This window comes from Hesperophylax consimilis, chromosome 2, assembly GCF_061612785.1.
Source record: "Hesperophylax consimilis isolate HC1 chromosome 2, BYU_Hcon_1.0, whole genome shotgun sequence".
Classification (NCBI taxonomy): Eukaryota; Metazoa; Arthropoda; class Insecta; order Trichoptera; family Limnephilidae; genus Hesperophylax; species Hesperophylax consimilis.
Genome location: NC_142837.1, coordinates 21,936,445 through 21,960,416, shown reverse-complemented (window position 1 = coordinate 21,960,416; position 23,972 = coordinate 21,936,445). Strand labels below are relative to the sequence as shown.

General features: G+C 34.3%; 1 protein-coding gene across 1 annotated transcript in view; it reads right to left on the bottom strand.

Moving 5' to 3' along the window:
- LOC149425799 (adipokinetic hormone/corazonin-related peptide receptor variant I-like) overlaps window positions 1–23,972 on the bottom strand; it is a 375,276-nt gene that overhangs the window by 280,691 nt on the left and 70,613 nt on the right. The window lies entirely within an intron of this gene.

Below are 23,972 nucleotides of genomic sequence, written 5' to 3'. Positions count from 1 at the left end.
TTTACAGTCAGTACTTTATTTGTGAAATTTATTTTAGTCTGAGATAGAGTTGCTGTCAGTGTTATAAGTCATTATCAAACCATTTGGGAAACTTTGATGGTTTTGATTTGAATTGATAGTATTTATGAATAGCCGTGTTGGTGATGAAGTAAAAAATGGACAATATCAGTGGGAACATAACACGTCAACCGGTTTAATTGTTGGCAGATGAATCATCTAAATGTGGTAAAGATTCGTTTTAAACGATATATAAATCTATACTTTTCTATAAATCCAGCTAACCCATTGAGCGCATTTTGCACTCGTGTTTCTAAAATTAATTATGAAACACTCTTATATTGTAGAACTCCCTTCTTCTTCTGACGCTAGAAAAAGTATTTATCGATTTATTTTTAAATTTAAAAATGTTAGTTGTAAGTGTCTACGTAAGTAAACATGTTTAAGCCTTAGTCGTAAGTCACTAGAAAGTCTTAGATGTAAGTCAATAGTTATTATGAATTCTATTTGTAAGCCAGCAGTTTTATTATTTAATAAACATATTTGTACAGCGCCCTTGAGGTGATTTTTCACGAAAACGGCTCTATATAAATTGGCCAAATATTATTATTTTAAAATACAAGATTATGGTTAACATTTTTGTTTTTGTCTAAAACTACCAATCTGCATTTTCAATTTGTTTTATTATTAGTGGATATTCTGCTCTGGCAATATTATATGAGTAGTTAGGAACAGCGCTGGAGTGTGTGTTAAGGTAATTGGTCATAATGGTGATGTTAAAGTGAGAATGACGTGAATCTATGGAGAGAAGGGTGTCTATTGATTTACATAATTTACCTATACACACATTAGGATCGCTACTAAGTGCGAGGTCTAAAATGTGGTGATCAGAATTAACTACATTATTAATTTGACTAAGTCCTAGGAAATTTGACAAATTTATTAACATAGATATTAAAATGTACTGATGTATTATTAATTTTGGTAATCCAGTCTATATTTGGAATATTTTAGCCACCGATTAGCAGCATTCTAGCTTCTGGATATTTCTGCTTGAGGGTTTCAACATCTTCAATGTGATTTTTGAACAAATAAACTACAATTATCTACTACGGTTATCTAATCTATTAAATTTTAGTGACAGAAAAACTGTTTTCTTTTTAAAATCTTGCATAATATGATTGACAGCCCTGAATTATTGGCACTCATAAATTTGAATGTCTAAGCCAGAAACAAAAGGTCGGTACTACCATTTTATTGTGGTAACACTACGACCAGGGCGCAGTTCAATATACCACTATACAGAATTCAAAACTTGGGAAATATGTATTCGCACATAGATGTATGGAATATGTCACTGATACAATATAAACATGAAATAATCAAATCATTTATTATGTTAAATTTATCAAACTAGATCGGCAAATCTACTAAACATATCTCTACCTAAATCTTATAAATTAAATGTATGATTTGTAAGAGTATTATAAACCATCATAATCTGTAGTATTAATAAGTTGTAAGAAAAAAAATGTTTTTTATAATTACAAATTAACTTGGATGAAATATTAAAATCCAAATCGGACAGTTCCGAACTCCTGCAACTAGCTAATTCCCCTGTACAGCGGTTTCGTACCATGCGACACCAATACCGAACCAATACCGTAACAATAATATGGTGGTTCTCTGATCACGGTACTTTAATTTTTTGTTGATGTAATTTTATATCTTGTATGTATTTTTTTATCGTAACTTTATTTTTATTATTTTTCACTGTACTTTAAATTTTTGTTGCTCTATTTTTAATTCACGTATGGATGTATATTTATTTCTCATGTTAAATTGTTCTGCCTTTATGTAAATATGTAAAAGCCCTCTGGGCGTAAAATAAATTAAAAATAAAATATTTGTGTCACTGATCCAGGTGGAATATAAAAACATCCAAGAAATAATTCCCTAAGTTTGTCTTAGACTAGACGAAGTTATAGATTTGGTAACAGATATTATTACACCCCTCGTCTTGATTTGGTGCTAGTAGTGGTACTTCTATCGTGCCTCTATATTGAAAGACGGATCCAACCAAGTTTCAGTCATGAAATATATTATACGGTAGCCCCTTATATTTTGCTAGTAACCCATAATGTTGATTAGATGTACATCCAATCCTGATGTGTATCCTGTGAGTGTACATCCAATCCTGATGATGTGAATCGTTCACGAAACATGTAGATGGTGTATATAAATAAAAGTGGTAATGGTGTATTTAAACTAAGTTATTTGTCTTTTTAATAAATAAATTTACAGGTATATTGTTTTTGTATTTTATTGTGAGTCCGGATTCACCATCTTGAGTTTTTTGATCCAGAGTTAATCGTAGATTGGTGAGATAATTTAATTGGGCTGGAGTTGGGTCAGAATAAATTTTAATACCCGGGTACTCGATATTGTTGTTTTTTTTCCTCGATATGTCTATAGCTTGGCTGATATTGTCAATAAATTTAATGTCTATTCTACATGATAATATGGCACATGAATTTAACAAAAGTAAGCCTTAATAATTTATAACCGTGTTTTCATATTGTTGTAATTATATATTCAGCGCGTTGCAGTTTAAATAACATGCGATTAAAAACTAACACAAAAAACCATTATTTTAATAATACTATTTCATAGGGTTTTTACTGACATTTTATTAAAAAATGACCTTTTAATGCAAAAACATTTATTTTGCTTATCTCCACAGCCGAAATAATTTTCAGAACCATCTGAGTTGTATTTCCGTAGATACTTGTATGATGAAGTTCTAACATCAAGTTTTTGAGGCTTCCATTATTTGACAAGGTTCTAACATTACTCTGACTATTGTTACGAGTCACGGTGTAGTTCGTCACTTTAGTTGGAGTTGGTGAGAATTCTTAATCATTTTGTTTAAATAGAAAGCCATTTACTGCCAACCAGAATTGTTATATATAATAAAATAAAAATAAAAAGAACAGCCATTTAATAATATCTCTAAAAACTATTGTATGAGGAAACCTAACATAATCCATTTATGAAAGTGTTGTCTGTAATTGTGTGGGCGCCCACAAACCATCAATAATATTATGTAAAATATTGATGGTGTTATGACAATTTCAGCTACCATTTACATTCAGTTTTCTTCACATAGGTCTTTAAAAACTTGGTAGAATTCAATGTAACTAACTAACTAACCGTCGCAACGTTTCCCCGCACACGTCGCGGCACACACTTCTTGCCTCATTCACATTCAAACATCGTCTCATATATACTCTTCTATTATTCTGACTCTTGACATGGCCCAACTCAGGTATCTGATTTACTTGATCGTCCCACGTGTTCGACTTCTGCTACCACTCGCATTTGTTTCGTACATTCTCCTTACATTTCTTTCTTCGCTCATTTGCTCTACATGCCCAAACCATCTAAGCGTCCCTTTCTTAATCTTACTCATTACGCATACATCAGCCTCGCACTCTTTGCTGATCTCCACATTTCTCACACGAAGAATCAATCAGACAAAACCATGTTTTCTTCTTCTCTGAAACCACTGCTTTAATCTCATTATCCCACGATGCATCACCTTTCTTCCTATCTTGCGTACGTATTCCATTATTATTTGTTCAAACAATATATTTTATCATAAAATATCGTTTCTAATACTTATGTCTGAAGTTTTACTAAAGACGAGTTGTATTGTCATATTATAATTAGGTTAAATTCCAGCAAAAAAAAAATTACGCAGTGCGCATTGTACTACATTGTTTCAAACGACTATTTTATACGGTATGTAGATATATAAATATATATTACAATATTTAATATTTTTTTCATGTTCTACGAAAGTGGAAAGACTTAACTATTGTCTTCGGTATATAGATGTGCATATTTCATTATATTATACATTGTTTTCATATTCTACGAAAGTGGAAAGACTTAACCATTGACTTCGATATATAGATTTGCATATTTCATAATATTATACATTGGTTTCATGTTCTACGAAAGTGGAAAGACTTAACTATTGTCTTCGGTATATAGATGTGCATATTTCATTATATTATACATTGTTTTCATATTCTACGAAAGTGGAAAGACTTAACCATTGTCTTCGATATATAGATTTGCATATTTCATAATATTATACATTGGTTTCATGTTCTACGAAAGTGGAAAGACTTAACTATTGTCTTCGGTGTATAGATTTGCATATTTCATTATATTATACATTGTTTTCATATTCTACGAAAGTGGAAAGACCTAACCATTGTCTTCGATATATAGATTTGCATATTTCATAATATTATACATTGTTTTCATGTTTTACGATGTTGGAAATTCTTAACCATTGTTTTTATTTTAGAAAGAGATGTCTCTATTGTATGTCTCCAGGTAATGCGTTACTCTTCAACCTATATGTTACGATCCTTTTTAATGTTCTTCTTTCAATGAAGTCCGCTCGAAGGATCTAGCAGCATTGATACCCTGAGCACCGTTCACAGTTCATGTTGATTTATAAGAACGGGTCGTTTCTTTGACTCATTTTTGTGTAAGTCGGCTCGCGTGTGGAGAAAGCTTCCGTCATCTTCAAGACCCGCATTGATTTGATTGACCCGTATTTGATCATGACCGTACCGGTGGTTAGAATATTTTTTACCTGAAGCACGTGAGTACATGGATATACGAGACTAGGTTATTATATTTATATTATGTAATGTATAAGATGTACCTATCCTCATCATTAAACTGAGGTTGTGTGTATAGGGGTGTTATTATAGTACCTATTATACTTAACCTAACCTAATGTAACATAACGTAACCTAACGCAACCTAAAGTAACCTAGCGTAACCTAACGTAACCTAACAAATATATATTTTTATTTTCATTTTTTATAAAACAGTTCAGATGCAACAAAAACATGAATGCTAACTATAGTGAAATTCCACAAATTAACACGGGAAAAAAACCACTAGGCGTTTATTATACGACTGCAGTCTAGATTTCTGGTATCTTGCATCCTGCATCTGCACACATCAACTACGCCGTTATTTATTTAAATAATATTTTTGAGAGTTGAATAAACAAAGAAAGCTTTAAAGATATTAATATTTACTGTTAGAACCAACAGCGAGAGCGAAAGAACGAATTTAATTTTTTTTCAATGTTTGATTACTGTATTCCCCCTCAGGCATTTTGCTACGGAATATTTTCTAAGAAATGCTATATTGCCGGCAAAATTCATTCGGTTATATTTGTTTTCTGCAAAAGATAATTATGTTTATATTAAAGTTGTCCTTTTGATTACAATTTTAAAATTACGATTCTGCCGTAAGTAAGTCGCTACTCTCTTCGCTTTTGCGCTCTAATTTAAGTGCTATTACCTTACTGCGACTTAAGAAAACTTTTTGTAAAAAATATTTTCGCATTCAAAAAATAAAAAGGTTATGAATATATCTTTATTAGATTATATTAAAAGTTTTTTCTTGAATCAGATAACACTGCCAGTAGCTACAGAATGTTTTTATGTACAATGCAAACAACTGTTTTTTCGATAGACAGCACAAATAGATTTTGATGAATATACGCAAAAGGACTATGTCAATTTTATTCAATTCAATTCTGTTTATTCATTTCAAAAACATTACAAAATTGTTAATTTCAATGCGTTTTTAAAATATTTTTGTAATAAGAGTTCTTTGATTAATATTAACAGCGTTCATATAAACTTTACCAGTAATAATAGATCTTGCCTTTTAAATGAAACTTCATTGATGCTAAAAATGTCGATATCCGAATTGATTCTGTTCAAGAGCAAGATTGCTCTCCCCACAGGCATGACCATTGGCAAGTTAGTTCTGCAGGCCGGGAGATAAAATAGTCTATGTTTTCGGTGACGTAGGTAACCATCGGGAACATAAAAATGAATGCTCTCCATGATGACCGAGTTTTCAAACCATCCACAAATCAGTCTAAAGAAATGTATAGCAATGCGCACATCCCTCCTGACCCGTAGATAGTTCATTCCGAGCATACCCAAAAGAAAGTCAGTGAGATAGAGCCACGGGTAGTAGCCATACTCCCTCATTTAGAGAAATCACAAGAATTTCTTCTGAACTCTCTCCAACATGAGAGAATACTTTACCTGGTGTGGACTCCAAATCACCGACCCACCTTCAAGTCTACTCCTTACTAAGGAATTAAATAAAACTATAAACACCCGGTTATCTCTAAAATTCCTTGCAGTGCGTAGAACAAAGCCCAGAATTCTCAGTGAAGTGCTACATTACTTTTCATGCTCAATATGAGCATGAAAAGTCAGCCTACTATCAAACAGGATTCCAAGATCCTTCATTGTCGAGGCACGTTTTAAACTTCGGGCGTCCATTGTATACCGGTAATATGGTATGGTATTGCCAGGTATGACTCGCCCTAGTGAATGACAAAATTAAATATTTAAAAACATTAAACTCAATCCGATTTATTTTACCCCATTCAACAATTCTATCAATGTCTGACTGGAGTTATATAGTTGTCCATTTCAAAAACACTCAACGCTCAAATCTAAAACTGCAACATTGGATTTTTGACTCTGTGACTCTGTGATGGTCGTTGAAAAAATAGTTTTACTGGAAATTGAAACGGTATATCCGTTGGTCTTAAAGAAATCAAGGAAATTAAAAAAACTTCTACAGTTCCACATCTGGTCAATATTGTATACTCTATTATGAGAGAATCAAGATATCCACTCGATAGATTTTTGGCATACAAGTTCGCAACACGCTTTGAGCGATCGTTTCGAGATTAGAGATTTGATACAGAAAATTATAAGTTACAGAATTAAGCCACATATTGCAGATATTGATAAATTCACAGTAGATAAACGACAAAATGATAAGTACGATATATGCGTCGAGGATTACCTGCAATACTGGTGTGACCAGTTAACATCAGTTTCGAACTAGGCAGTGCCTGTTCTAAGAAACTAATCACGACGTACAGTAGATAATAAAAAAAATTTGAGAGAAGAAATAAAAGCTAAGAGAAAAGTCGGTTTTCGGTCTGTCAGAGATTTCATATTTCCTCGTAACCGTGTTCTACCTTATGTTACCATAATTGATTATTTTTTCAATACTCTTATGGAACTCTTTTGTCTATGGAAAATGGCTTATGTGACCTTAAAAAAGAATATTATTTTTGTCTAGTATTATTTTTTGTGCACTGATTTGTGTTTTGTTGTTGAGATGTTGGTATATTATGTAAAAAACCTAGATATCTTATTTGATAGGAATATATCGACTGATTCCTAATTTAAGATTTTTAGAATATTTTAATACTACAGAAAAGGCGTTTGCAGACGACTGGCCGGCCCAAGTACTAACTGAAGCCACCGCATCGAAAGGCTCATACTTCTCTTGAACATTTTGTTTATATTATTTTTAAATAAAATCTCTATTCAGTTCCCGAGTTACAAAACCCATCTGGTTCTGTTATTTCACATAGGTATGAAAAGAATTACAGTGAATCTTTGAATGCAACTAACTAAGATGTTGATAGATTTTAACCGTATTTTAAATAAGATGCATATCTCTCTTTGAAACCACCTGTAGTAATCTTTTTCTTCTTTTTGAACGCTTTTAACGGAGCTCACTTTTCCAGATTGTGGAAGTGTTCTTTTAAGGCTCACTTGATCACAACATACCTCACTTGGGGATTCCATGGCCTCACTGACTCCGGTTACCACTTCCACTTCCACTCCAACACCCCTTATCATCACAACGTAACTCACTTGGGGATTCCATAGCCTCACTGACTCCGGTAACCACTTCCACTCCCATTACTCCTTAGCATCACAATATACCTCAGTTGGGGATTTTGTAGCCTCAGTGACTCCGGTTATCAGACCCAGAGTTTTTCATCAGAATTTTCGTAGACGAATGTTGAGGGATTTTTCATTTATTTAAACACATTAATGTAGATAATTGTTTGAACAAATACGCAACAAACTATAACATTATTACAATGTTTTTTAAACCTCTTTTTTTATTTCTTTTTATTATGAAGAATTTTTTTAAGTACATTTATTGTGCCATATGTACAACCAAAACAAAACTGATGCATATAGGTATATAAATACATCAGTTTATATATACATATATTTCGATGTATTTTAGACAATATATAAAAACCATAGACATATGAATATTAGTAGACCTGCCCTAAGTGATTAAAAGCGTATTATCCCCACTCCCCACACCGGTTCCATTGGAACCGGCTGTGCTGGCGTATGGCCTCAAGTGAAATTTGAAAACGTGACGTCATCATTCTTGTGCGAACTATGGTCGAGGCATCATCGGTTCATTTTACGAAATAACACGGCAAAATGTTGACTTGTACTATGAAAACTTGTAAAAATAGATGTGAAAAAGAGAATAAACCCAATTGTCGTATTACATTCCATATATAAACATTATTTTACTTTATTTTAAGCATATTCACATCGTATAATATAGATCAGTTTTAGAAACATATTATACTATCACATCGAGAAACGTCTGGACGCGAAACACAAAGCTGGTTGGTTGCTGGGAAGTAAATTATGAACATTTATAAAAGTGTCTTAACTAAATACTTAAACGAAATATTCGACTCTGAAAATACAACCGAATTTTTTTGCCGAATTTGGACTTCGCAAATTTGTTCATAACGTGGCGAGTAATTTGCGCTCCCATGTAAAAATGTCTATTCATTCAAAAGCAGATTTTACTTTTAAGAAGTAAATGGTGATATTATAATGCGAGATGCCTATTTACTGTCAGATTGATTTATTGACGAATCACAGTCAGCCTTACGCCCTTCGTTCTTCAACAGTTGATTTTACCCCTCGCCATTATCTTCTCGTCTATTAATTCCTATGTCTGTGATAAAAACATATACTGTACAGGTATAAATATATGATTTTATAATTTTTAATGTTTTGACGTGCAATGTCTCACCAAAAGTTGTAATTAGTGTGTTATATATTTTAGGAGCATTAAAACTAATATGCCTTTTATTAATTTATCATTCAGTGAAATAAACCCTCTGTTCAATTTTTAAATGCCCGGTCAGCACGTTGAATTATAAAATCTTGCATGCTGCTTCGAAGCTGCAGATGTAACGACCAGATTGATGTTTCTACATTTCATTTGGTGATTGTATGCTGAACGTAGCTTGATCGGTATCTTTATTTACACATATAGTAACGTATTGTATTGATTTTACTGAATTGCACAACTCAAAGTTGATGTGACCGTCGAAAATTTTGATAAGTTGTGAGTTATAGGGAACGACCCACCGGTTATCAATTTGATGATTTCGCACAGTGGCAGATTGTCACCTTCGTCTGGCGACCGTCGACGATATTTAGGATATCCGTCGTCACTGATAGATCTTTGCCTCTGGAATGATATAGGAAATATTTTTGTACATTTGCCATCTCGTATACATGGATAATTAGGATTTAAGGCTTCACAAGGGCCGTGGACCATGTGTTTTTCTACGATATCGTACAGGGTTGGATCTTCTTCTTTATACGGTAACTATACTGAAATAACGCTATCAATTTAAACAGGTATAACTTTACTCACTAACCATACCAGCAGATGGAAGTGTGGTAAAATACGTTTTTGAAATTCTATAGTGTTCATGTGGCATCGCGGTGGTTCAAATAAATGAGTCTTGTTTATGAGAGAAGGTACTTTTAAATTGTATAATCTGTCCACTATATCGTATCTGTCTTGTGGAGTTAAATTAGTGTTGATATTTTCCTTGATTTCTGTCCAGTTCGGGTTACATGTTACAGTTATAAAGGGATCAGGTTTACCAGTATATCTGACAAAGTCATTGCGTCCTTCGATTTTTCGTACAAATATCGAGACCAACCCGTGAACGATGGAGTTAGTATAAAAAGTTTTCCAATATCACTGCTGTGTTCATTTGACTTCGAAGCACCCTGAATTTTATTCTCTCAATTTAGTTTGAGTGTTACGGATGTAAGCTAATCGCTCTGATTCAATTTTTGCATATTGATCGACCAACGATTGGTTTGTTAATTTTCAGTATTTAAGTAAGGGGTTAAAATTGTTATGTCTTGTCATTAAACGATAGTAATAATAGTTAATTCATCGAATTTCATGCATTGTGTAACACTATTAAACCGCGGTGATGCTCGTGTTTCTGGATCTGAGATAAAGTATATTTGCAGAAATTTATTTTTATCGGGCCGATATGGCAGCAAGCTCCCTGCTAAATGATATGCTTGCCCCTTAGATTAAAATACAGACATAAAATTCCACTCAACAACCTGCGTACTCATAAAAGTGGACATTTGAAACGCATTGTTAAAACTACGTATATTGCGCATGAACTGTTTAGATTTAGGATACACCCGTCTCCCGATTCTGACACCCGTCAGAAGAGAGTATAATGGTTCGGGTGGAGGAAGAATTTCTTCTAATTTTACTTTTCCATGTAGGTATTATTATAAGATGTTAAAACAATTTTGTCTACATTTAAAGCCAAATGCATATAATAAGAGAAATAGGATAAGGATTAAAACTATATCGCTCAAAGAAGCATCTTTTTTTTCTCTCTAACTAAAAAGTCTTTTTATTGCTAGGCGTTGTTTTAAATCTATAATATCGTCATAGAAGTTCATTTAAATGATTTGCTGTAAAGGGCAAATTTGAATGATTTTTTTTAAGAAACCAAACATTCCGGGATTACGAATAACCTAACAATATTTTTAAATCTCCCACTACCACCTCAGTAAGCAGTAAGAAAGTAAAATGTTACTTGTGTTGTGATGGAGGACTTAACCAGCAGATTAATTGAATAAACTACGGCCTGGGTGGAACCCAAACGCGATGTCAACTCAGCTACAGACCGGTAAATTTCTTGGGTAAATGCCCAACGTAAATAACATAATTAGTTTTGCCAAGGATTTATACTGTATTGGTCAGAATAGCTTAGCAAATAGCCCATCATATATGTAAAACATAAAAATGATTACTGTGGGTTATCCTTGGGAGATAGACACATACAACGGCGCATACACGTTTCCAAAATCTTAGAATTTTTAGTTCTGGAAGAAATATATCCCACACTATTAAAGGTAATAAATGATAAACATCATGGCTTCATTAGAGATAGATCAACTATAACAAATTTACTAGTTTATTATTTTTTTTTGATAAATTAATGTTTTAAAGACAAGATTTTATTTATGCATAGCACAAAGGATAACAATTATTGCTTATAAAAATAAATTTACTAGTATTTCAAAACTGTATATTGGAGTCATTTTCTAAAAATAAACAAGTTGACTGTATATATACTGATTTCTCGAAAGCTTTAGATAAAGTGTCTCACACAGTACTGATCCGAAAACTTCTTCATGCTATAGGAATCAGAGCAAATATTTTAAGCTGTTTAAACGGCTACATATCTCGTACAACTTTATTTTTTTAAATAAAATCTTTTTTATCTTAATCATTTTTGGCCACCACAAGGTAGTCATTTGACCCAATTTTACGATAATTGACGATATTAAATTATAAAAAGAAATAACCTCCTCAAACGACTGTCAAGTTCTTCAATCTAATATAGACATGCTAATAACCGGTCTTCACAAAACAATTTATAATTAAATATAGAAAAATGCAAATTTTGACCTTTGTAAGAAAAACAAACATCATAATTTTTTGGCTATTCAATAAATGAAACAAATTTAGAAAGAGTAAGGGAAATGCGACATCTTGGCATAATAATAGATGAGAAATTAGACTTTACGGCCTACACTCAACAAATTGTGAATAAGTGTATGAAAACATTAGGATTTATATTAAGAACACTTAAAAACTTTGAATATTTACAAATCATAAAAATACTGTACATATCCCTTGTTAAAGCCTGATAGAGCATAACTTATAGTTTTGTCGCCCTTTTACAATGTATATATTCATAATGTTGAAAGAATTCAAAGAAAATTTCTACGCCTCGTAAATTTTAAACTTAACATCCCTTCAGAACACATAAATTACCTGTCGTTAGTGAATATTTTTAATATTCCAATAAAATATTCCAACATTAGAAAACAGAATAAAAATAAACGACCTAACCTTTTAATTAAAATTATTGAACTCTATGATTATTGATTGTTGTGAACTCCTGCATTTAATAAATCTACACATACCCACACCAACAACCAGACAAATATCAACATTTCACTCACTTACCTCTCATTCCAACTATAGTTTTCACTCTCCAATACAATGTTTACACAGTCTTGTAAACAAATACTTAAACAATATAAATGTATTTGACAATAATTTGAACTCGGCAAACTTTAAACGGAGTAGGTATGTGCGAACTATTTCTACCTACTTTGTAAACTAATGTTATCAACAAATTTTATACCTTCTTATTATCATTTTCGTTGATTTGGAATATTTTGTCAGATTTTCTATTTTTTGTCTCACTCTATCAAACCTATATTTTTTAAACTCATATTTTATGTAACCTATATTTTGCTATCGCTGATTTGTTTTATGTAATCTGTATAACTAAAAAATAAATATGTACATTATTATTTGTAAAAGCCCTATGGCCGCTTAAATAAAATAAAGTAAAAATAAAAAATAACACCGAAAAATTTTCTACGGGCCTTTTTAAGATATACAATTACACAGTACATTTTGACGTATCTCATAAAGTTTAGCCAGCGTTGGCGTTTTACGACTTGATTACAAAAAAAATGACTTTTATCTACTTTCTATATATCTAATGTGCACGTATTATACACATAAACCTTCCGGAAGAAATTCAGAAATATTAGTGAAAACCTTATCAAAATCCGTTGCGTAGTTTAGAAGAAATAAACGCACAAACAGACAGACGCGAATAGCGACTTTTAAATTTATTTTATACTCTTTAGAGATTATTAGACATATATTGTAAAAAGTGTTGTTCAATTTTGTAAGAGATAAGGTTTAATAATCTGGATACAGTCGTCATTTATGTATTGTTTGAATAGTTAATGATTAGAAATGGTGTGAATCTGTGCTAACATTTTTTGAGCTCTATAATGTCGATAAACAGTTGCCTTCTTTTTCATTGTGTATGTATATCAACTGTCAATGGATTAGTATTTTTAATCTATAAAGGGCCTGTTCTCAGTCTAAAAGTGTTCTTTCCTTCAGAAATCTATCACAATAAACAGTGTTTATCTGTACAAGGGTCGGGGCCCGTTATCAATAAAGAGTTATTGTTAACGTAGACATTTAAAAAGCATGTTTTGTGATAAGTAATAAAAAAGTTAAAAATACGACCAAAGTGTTTCCAGTCAATTCCAAAACCAGAAAAATATACATGGTCCTTACGAACCGCATTATAACCAAAGGATTATAAAAAACAAGAACCAGCTGCCAGGATATAAATCAGATTGGAAGCCAGACTGGAAGCAAGAAGAGGATGATCATTGAAATCGAGACTACGCTTCAGGTCACGTAAGATAAGTGCCCCCTATATCATATTCCAGATCCTTTCAAAATTTAGTCAAGCCTCATGTATTGAAAACGTGTTATTTTATTGTTTTTGAATATTAGAATCAGTGTTCAAAAAATAATTCACTACCCACACGATAGAAACTGCAAAGCGATAGTTAAATAGCAATTTTAGGTACAAATTTCGAATATTGTCATTGTTTTATCTTTAAAACGGCTTAGTCAAATTAATTTAATACACACTCACGGAAATAAATTTTTGCGTCGCAAATAAATTATATTATTGTCGTGCGGAAACAACAGACATGGAGAAATTAAAGCTGTTAGTGTCTAAAAGGGGCGTGATTAAGGGAAAATTGACTCGTTTTGCAGAGGCGATAAATACATTATCAGCAATTGAGATCAAATTACGATATGATATTACGAAACAATTCAAGAACAGATAGAATCATCACCAGAAACAAACGAACTCGTCAATGATAACCAGAGGGAAGCGTTTGAGAATCAATATTTCGCGGTATTAGCAACGGCTAAGGGGGCGATGGATTCGGTAGAACAAAGCAAAGTGGAAATAAAATTACCACATTTACAATTGCGCGAATTCAATGGCGATCAAAAAGATTGGGTTAACTTCGTCGAAAACTTTAAAATCTTGGTCCATAACAACACTTCTTTAAGTAACGTGCAGAAATTCTTTTATTTGCAATCCACGCTGAAGGGAAATGCCTTGAAGGTTATTGCCAATTTAGAAATCTCCGAATTAAATTATACTTCGGCTTGGGAATTGTCACAGGAGAGATACTCAAATTTAAGAGCTACCGTTCATAAACATATCCATAATATGCTGTTTAAATTAAAAGAAATGAAACAGGAGGACCCGGTCGCGTTGAGATATTTAATAGACGAAACGAATGTTAATCTGAAAGCGTTACAAAACATCGGAGTTAAGGTAGACAAGTGGGACGCATTGATCATCTATTTAATTTCATCCAAATTAGACACGATTTCTCGTAAAACATGGGAACAATGTACGTTGTAAGGTGATCTACCTACGTTAAAAGAATTGTTGAAGTTTTTGACCACTAGAGCCCAGGTGTTAGAATTAATGAATACTTCCGAGAAAAAAAATGCCAACCTACATCCAAGGCAAATAGGCAACAACTACAATAAAAAAGATTCAACGGTATTTTTAGCTGTAAAACCGAATGATTGCGTTTTTTGTAAGGAAAAAGGGCACCAAATATATTACTGCAAGAAATTCCACAAATTAAAAATTCAAGATAGGATCGAAGCGGTCAAATCAATCCAAGCATGCTTTAAATGTTTAAAATTAGGTCATCTTGCACAGAGTTGTAAGGTAACATTTACTTGCAGGCATTATGACAAAGCAAGTCACAATACTTTGCTACACAAAGAAGATCATCCGAGGGATACTTCAAATTTAGATCCTGATGCCGAGGTGTCAGTCTCGAATCATTCTGCAGCCAGAATAGCAGAAAATTTGATATTATTTTCAACCGCCATGATAGGAGTGGTAAGTCGTGACAGTAACATTTTTAAAGCACGAGTCTTGATTGATTCAGGGGCGCAATCTAACTTCATGACAAAAGATTTCGCAAATAAATTAAAATTAAAATGTGAAGTGATAAACAAACCCATATCTGGAATTCATAACAACATCACACACATTAAGGAAAGAGTTTCAGTGAACATGAAATCTCTTAATACTGAATATAAACGTAAAATATCTTGTCTAATATTGCAGGAAATTACGACAAACCTTCCACAAGTGACCCTGGCTAAAAAGGAATTCAAGCTGCCGTCGGGATTGGAGCTAGCGGACCCAAAGTTTCACATAGCTGCCCCTATCGACATACTTTTGGGCGCAGAGAGCTTCTGGGAAATCCTGACCCACGCCAGACTAAAACTTGAATCTGGGCCTACGCTTCAACGCACACAACTAGGATGGATTGTATCAGGGCCAATCAGCATGAACCCTAAGCAAAGGCCTCTATCAGATTTTTGTAGTTTATCCATAAACAAGATAAGTAATCAAATAGAAAAATTTTGGAGACTAGAGGAAATTAATCCTTTTAAGATTCAAAATCATGAGGAAAATGCTTGCGAAGCCAGCTTCGCTAACACTCATACTAGAGATGCGGACGGTAGATACATGGTACAATTACCGCACCGAGCATGCATTGATCAGCTGGGGAGCTCACTGGCCACTGCGGAAAAAAGATTTAAAAATATGGAAAAGAAATTTTTGTCAAATACCGAATTGTGTTCACAATATATACAATTCATGCGTGAATATGAGAAGCTAGGCCATATGGAAGTATGTGACCAATTAAAAGAGGATTGTAACTCCAATTTCTTACCACATCACGCTGTAATAAAAGAATCAAGCACCACCACTAAGGTGAGGGTAGTTTTCGATGGATCAGCTAAAACATCTACTGGGATTTCACTCAATGACGCCTTGATGATAGTACCGGTTATGCAAAAAGATTTATACACCCAACTGTTACATTTCAGGAAACATCAAGTCGTCATAACAGCTGACATCGAAAAGATGTACCGCCAAATCAACGTATGTGAAGCTGACCGCAATCTGCAGAAGATACTTTGGCGCGAGTCGCCGCAGGAGGATCTCAAACATTACCGACTGAGGATAGTGACCCATATTAACCCATATTAACCTAACCCATATTAGGACCTTCCTCCTTCCTAGCCACAAGGTGTCTACAACAACTCGGTATGGATAACCATATTTACTTTCCTAGAGCTAGTCATGTCATAGAAAATGACTTCTATATGGACGACTTGCTAACCGGAGGAGATGATGTGGAATACTGTAGGAGACTGAAGGAGCAGTTAGTCAGTATATTGTTGTCTGCAGACCTATGACCTTACGAAAATGGAGATCCAACGCTTTGGAGTTGTCAGCCGAGTCGAGTCAAACGGAAATTTCTGAGTCAAGCAATCCTGGAAAAATCATTACTGACAATCCAAAGAATGAGAAAATATTAGGCCTAACCTGGAATAATGAGGGTGACTATTTTTCTTATGTAATAACAAGCCCATCAAGTCAAACCGAGAGCAAACGTCAGATATTGTCATGCATCTCCTCAACCTTCGATCCGCTAGGCCTTCTAGGACCCATTATAGTCGTAGCATTGATAATGCAAAAACTATGGCAGTCTAAAGCAACGTGGGACGACCTATTGCCTAATGAAATACTAGCACCCTGGAGGACCTACTTGCAAGAATTAATTTAATTAAATGTATTGAAAATTCCAAGGAAAATTATTTTCAGGCAGTCTCGAGATCTGCAACTGCATGGTTTCTGCGATGCATCTGAAAAGGCTTATTGAGCTTGCGCTTACATTGTGTCAATGGACCATAATGGTAAGCGACATTCGCATTTAATAACATCCAAATCACGAGTGGCTCCATTGAAGTGCATATCATTGCCTAAGCTAGAGCTGTGTAGTGCTGTACTACTAGCAAAATTAATAAAAAATGTAAAACAGGCGCTAAATTTAGTAGAGAATGATACATATTACTGGTGTGACTTTACTATAGCGCTGTGTTGGTTGAAAGGTCAACCTACTCGTTGGAACGACTTCGTAGCAAACCGTGTAGCTGAAATTCAAGAACTCAGTGATTCGGATCGATGGAGACACGTATCATCATCCGACAACGCAGCGGATATACTGTCAAGAGGAGCTACCGCTGATAAATTAATAGATTCTTCAATATGGTGGGATGGACCAAGTTGGTTGACCAAGGAAGTCAACGCTTGGCCTAAATCAATTTTTTCTTGCTTAAACCCTCCTGAACTCAAGAGCAAAAATGTTCTATTATCCACTGAAACTCAGGAATGGGATGTATTCAAAAAAATTTCTTCATTTACGAAATTGAAGAGAGTTACCGCATATGTATTACGGTTTGTTAATAATTGCCGAAATCTCAAAGGAATAAGTTCGGGCAATTTGAGTGTGGCTGAACTGGAATCAGCTTTAAAATGCCTATTGCGTGCAGCTCAAGAACAAGTCTTTCAAAAGAAGTTGAAAGAATTGAAAAATCACGGCACAGTAAATAAAATTAGTAATTTAAAGGCGCTTCACCCCTTCTTATGTAAAGTTCTGATACATGTGGGAGGTAGAATAAATTTAGCTACGCACCTATCGTACCAGTAAAAACATCCCATTATCTTACCTGCGAAACATGAGCTGACGGAATTAATTATACGCCACTTCCATTATGTAAATTTACACGCAGGACCTCAAGCCCTATTAGCAGAAATACGGTTAAAATTTTGGCCCATATTTGGGAAAAATACTGTCAAAAGGATACTACATAAATGTATTGTGTGTTTTAGATGCCGTCCTCGAACCGGTCATCAAATTATGGGTGATCTGTCAATCGAAAGGATCACTCCGAGCCGACCATTTGCAACCACAGGAATCGACTATGCAGGGCCGATAGCTATTAAAAGCGGGACACTAAGAAAGGTTTCTATCGTAAAATCGTATTTATGTATCTTTTTTTGCCTTTCCACAAAGGCGGTTCATTTAGAGTTAGTTTCGGATTTGACAAGCGATGCTTTTTTAAATTGTTTAAAAAGATTTATTTCCCGTTGAGGGCAGCCTAAAAAGATATTGTCTGATAATGCATCAACATTTAAAGGTGCTTGCAGCAAGCTCAAGGAGCTTTACGCCAGTTTAAGGGAAAACAATGACAAGATTCATAATTACTTAGCAAATAGAAGTATCGAGTGGAAATTTATCCCCCCTCAAGCCCCAAATCACGGCGGGTTGTGGAAAGCTAGCAAAGGGTAGCAAAGTTTCATTTGTATAGAGTCACTAACGATTCTACATTAACTTTTGAACTTATGTACACTCTAATTTGTCAAATTGAGGCTTTTGTCTGAACTCCTGTCCCCTAACGTCATTGTCCGACGACGTCCATGACTACCAACCGCTCACACCTAACCATTTCCTTATAGGCACTGCATCTTCCGTCATACCTGAGAGCGACGTCCAGACGATACCGGCCAACAGGCTAACCCAATATCAAAAGATCAATTCTCTAATTCAATCCTTTTGGTCCAGATGGAAACGGGATTACCTGATGGAGTTACAAAAAAGGACTAAATGGCAGACCAGCAGTCAACGGGCGCTGAAAAAAAACGACCTGATTATACTGAAGGAAGACGATTTGGCTCCTACTATGTGGAAAATGGCTCGGATCCTGGCTACTCATCCTGGCGCTGATGGTGTAGTTAGAGTGGTCACTCTAAAAACCTCTCAAGGAACTTTCGTGAGGCCCTTCACCAAAATATGCTTGATGCCCATGGACTCGGATCCAGAACCTGAAACTGTCCGGCCCAACCTCCCGGACCGCTTGGAAATTCCGGATTCTCCCGAAGTGTAAAAAAAAATCTCTCACTCATTAGATGACTTCAGGAACAACTGATACGCTGATGAGTAATACAATGACGACTCATTTAACTCTATAATCAACCTCAAGATGTCCAGGAATTTTTATGAGTTTTACTGCAACTTCCTGAGAAGCCCTTAAAAACATCAACTTGGATGGATCAAGCAGAGGCCAGTGAAAATGAACAATTGTGTTTAATTTTTTAGTGATTTTAGTCTAGTGATTTTAATTTTTTGTGATTTATTTCTTGTGCTTGGTCTGTGGATTAAGTATTATTTTGTTATTATTATTACTTACTGTCTTAAGGAATTTCAAAAATCAATTTTTTAATTGATTTTCTCATCCCCGGCCCGGCTGCATATTCAATTTTGTAAAAGATAAGGTTTAATAATCTGGATACAGTCGCCATCTATGTATCGTTTGAATAGTTAATGATTAGAAATGGTGTGAATCTGTGCTAACATTTTTTGAGCTCTATAATGTCGATAAACAGTTGCCTTCTTTTTCATTGTGTATGTATATCAACAACTGTCAATGGATTAGTAGGTTTAATTTATAAAGGGCCTGTTCTCAGTCTAAAAGTGTTCTTTCCTTCAGAAATCTATCACAATAAACAGTGTTTATCTGTACAAGGGTCGGGGCTCGTTATCAATAAATAGTTATTATTAAAGTAGATATTTAAAAAGCATGTTTTGTAATAAGTAATAAAAAAGTTTAAAATACGACAAAAGTGTTTCCAGTCAAGTCCAAAACCAGAAAAATATACAAGTGTATTAATACATATGAATGATGATTGGCGGCAATTTTCATGAACAAACCGGTTAAGTCAAGGTTTCTGCAATGTAATTAAACTATTTTATCTTTTAATTTATCTGAAAATAGTTCAATAGGTAATTTTTAGTCATTCGAGTGTAAATAAAATATATTTTTATATAACCGGAATTAAATTTGCTCACCTACTGATGTATGCGGCAAATCCGCGTAGATTTGTGTTAACATAAATGATAATAATTTATCCTCTATTTAATGGTATCAAATATTGACATGAGGCGTCAAAGAGCAGCACTTTTAATTTTTTTTACAGCACAAGAGTCCCAACTGCTCCCAACCGTCTAGAGCCATCGAGACTATGGCATAACCAATTGGAGTATGTTACGAGGCTGAAGGCATTTGGTAAGGGAAGGAGGTGAAGAGGAGGAAGGTAGAGGAGTGTCTGGCTATTCAGATCTGGTCACCAAACACGGCCAAAACCATTTCAAGCAACGTTTCGATTCTGAATGGTGGTCTTATACCAGGGTGATACTAAGAGTATCTTCCACTTTGGAACGTGCCGCATATATACAATTTATTTTATTCTGAATGAGTAATTTGTAAAATAACGCGAATTAATCACATCATATTTACTAGCACACCCCCACCCCAGGATTTGAACCCTCGACCTCAAACCAGCTAGTCGAGAGCCTTACTAAATAGAAGATTTAATTCTTCGGAAAATACTCGTACTTATTAATAACTCCAACCTCTGACAAGTCTCTTACATTTGGATGACAGTATGCTACAATAGCGCCTCTAGCGGCCCGAGATGCCAGCCAATACTTGAAGTAAATAAATACTACCAATATTTTACTGAGATAGACGTAGCGGCCACAGACTGTGGGTGAAATGGGTTAAGTATAGGACGTATATGTTTTTGTAATTTATTTTTTTATAGGAATTATACAATTTATCCGAAGAAATGTCTAATTAAAAATATTTTTCTTAATTTGAAAACTTTCTTCATAATGTACAAGGTACCAAAATATTGAAAAATACGAATAAGAAATTCCAAATAAACGCGATGATTTTCCAATTCAAAAAATATCTTTCCTAAACCATTAAAACGGCCACCATCTTGAACGGGAAATGGATCGTACCAACAAATTTACAGTTACGAAATGAGAACGCTCAGTCAATTATTATTGTTGATTTGTTTAATTTTGCATTGTAGTCAGATAATTAAATGAAAACTATTACTGTGTTTTATTGTACGTACTCCCATTAATTCTGAATAAATCGGAGGTACGTCAACAACTGCTTTTACTGGTTGTATATTAATCCCATAGTGTCGTTAACGAGAAGATAAACAAACACCAGTTTTCAATTGTGTACATTCCGAATTAACGCAAATGGGTTATGAAAAAATACCTGCTTAGGAAAATGATGTGTTTACAAAAAAATATTAGTGACTAGCAAGGTAACTGAACCCAGCTTTATAAAAATTATGGTTTTATCTTGAAGTATTATTTGAAATAATAATTTCTGTTGTGTTTCTCTGTACCGTCTGTAACTTTGGTTTAACGGACTCTGAATTTGAGATTAATTTTCAAAAGCGGAAACGTTTGTTTTTGAGAATATAAAATAATTGCCATTTTCAAAATTGATAATGAATTGGCAAGAGTTCAGACTATCCCCATTGATGAATTAAAATATACTAAGCGAAAAAATGGTTACAACTTTTTTACCTTCAATTAGTCTAATTTTACCACCATCGCCCCAATCATCTAACGCCCAACGACCAAAAACTACTGATTCCAGTCCGCGTGCACTACTACTAGCGTGATAATAGTAGAACACTTTTCGATGAAATATTAGTATACAATAGCGCCGTAATTTTTTTTCATGCTATAAATTTTTAAATATTTTAATTTTTGGTGATTTCTTCAACTACCATACTAGGCTCGTGCCCATATTTTGGTCACATCGTCATAATATGGTTACATTATGGTCGTAAATGATCAATGTAAGAATAACAAAAGAATATTTTGTAGAACAAATGATAAAACATAAAAGATAAGGACGTGTCATGATAAAACAAAAATTAAAAAAAAAAATTATTATATAAACTATTTTAGAAATAAAAATAAAGATTAAACTGATCTGTGGCGTCGAGAAAAATCTAGATTAACTAATAAATAATAAACCGCTCGACCTCCTTAGTACCTACTCCCGAATTATGTACCTGCAGTCGAAATCGCATCGTAAACAAAGCAGTCTACGCACTACAAGCAACTACTTGTCTATTGAGGACAATAATATCGCAAGTCCGTCTTTCACATTACGAGAACTCGCCAGAAGGTTTGAGTATACCACCTAGGCATAATTTCCACGCCGTCGAAACTTCGCGAAAGGGCCAGACCGAGCGAGTGGCCTCGATTTAGTTGCCATTTAACTACCTGCTGTTGCCATCGGCGGTGTAGTATAAATAAGCCTGACGCACCAAGTCAGTCAGTCAGTCAACAATCTGCCGTCAGTTTACAAATCCCGCGAGTGACAACTGGTGCGCCCCACGCCCCTCCGCGAAGGACATATACCCGGCTTCGCCCGTACCATCATGGACTCTATCGGGACATCATCTTAGCGCCTTGTCCAGATCGCCGTCCCTGGCAAGCGCCACATGGATTACAAGCGCCCTGGTTCCAGTGTCTCTGACCAGCGCTTCTTCCACGCCACCATGACCACCACGAGGACACGCAGCATCCTCACTGGTCTACGCCGCTCCCGTTCAACTGCCTTTAAGGTCCGCCGCACTTTCGGCCTCCGTCAGCACTGGAGTATTGATTCCCCAGATCGCCAGTGCCTGACAGTCATCGAGTCCCGGTCACCAGCGCCCAGCGTCGACTCACTGACCCGCGCCTGACCAGCACATCATCGCAGCAACCGGAATAATCTACATCTGTCCTACATCATCTCCTCATCTCGGCTCAAACTGACTCAAAATAAACACTGTGACCTTCACCACACGCTTTTTTATTTCGTGCCTCTCACCACTGATCCCCGAAGATTGATAAAAAGATATTTTAAAGAAAATCAAAATTAAAAATTAATGGTAAGATTAAAATAAAATTAATTCAACTAAACTAGAAACAGATGCATCATATTTACTTTTCTCACAAAATTATCCAATTGCCCAAGTAAACGAACAAAGATAAGTAGACCAAAAGATAAAAAAGTTCAAAAATAATTTAATTCCTGTAGATTATAATCAGATTAAAAAGGAAGTAGCAGATAATTGCAAATGGGGAATAATTTAGAACAAATCAATACAAGTAATAATGTTATATCAGATGCTTTGATGTGGATAGTTTAGTTAATATTCTATTCGAAATGTCCAATGATATTACAGTAGATTAAAATAACTTAAAAGTTATAAAGGGAAATCAACATTGCAAAATTAAACTTAGTAGATGATAATGTAGTAGAATTAGCTAACTTACTTCATAATAATATAAACTGATAGATTTAGAGACCAAAATTCCCAAAGTTGCATACGTCAGAGAAATTATCTAAATTAATTTCTGAATTAAATAATACAATTTTACCAAAAATAATATTAGACGACATTAGTTTTTTAGATCTTCATACAAAAGTTTATGCTAGTGGTATCACTATATGTAATAAGTTTAGAATTATTCCTGAAAACCTAAAAACCGTGAGTCAACCCCATTCCTTTAAAAAAACAATTACGAAATGGATCATTACACAAGGAATACATTACAACTACAATACCCATTCATTTTACACTCTATCAATATATGTAATCACCTTTCAGACAAAATTAAATTTGGTAACAAGAAAATTTTGAAAATCTGTGAATTTTGAAGACCCTGTGAATTTTTACGAGGCTAATTAAAAAGAATCAAAACATAATCTTATAATACTACGAAACAAAGCTTACTTCTTGTGAATTCAAATTAGATTTTATGTCGAGGAAGCTTAACGTCCTGATGGCTGAGCCAATAATCAATATCATTCACTTCTTCTAACGGGAAAATAATTTGATTTCTACGAAAGCTGATAAAGGTAACAGTATCATCATTATGAATAAAGAGGATTATGTGGAAAAGACAGTGGATTTTTTACAAGGTGATTAAATAAACCCACTTAATAAATGTCAAGAGCAGATTAGGGATTCCCTAAAAGATTGTAAA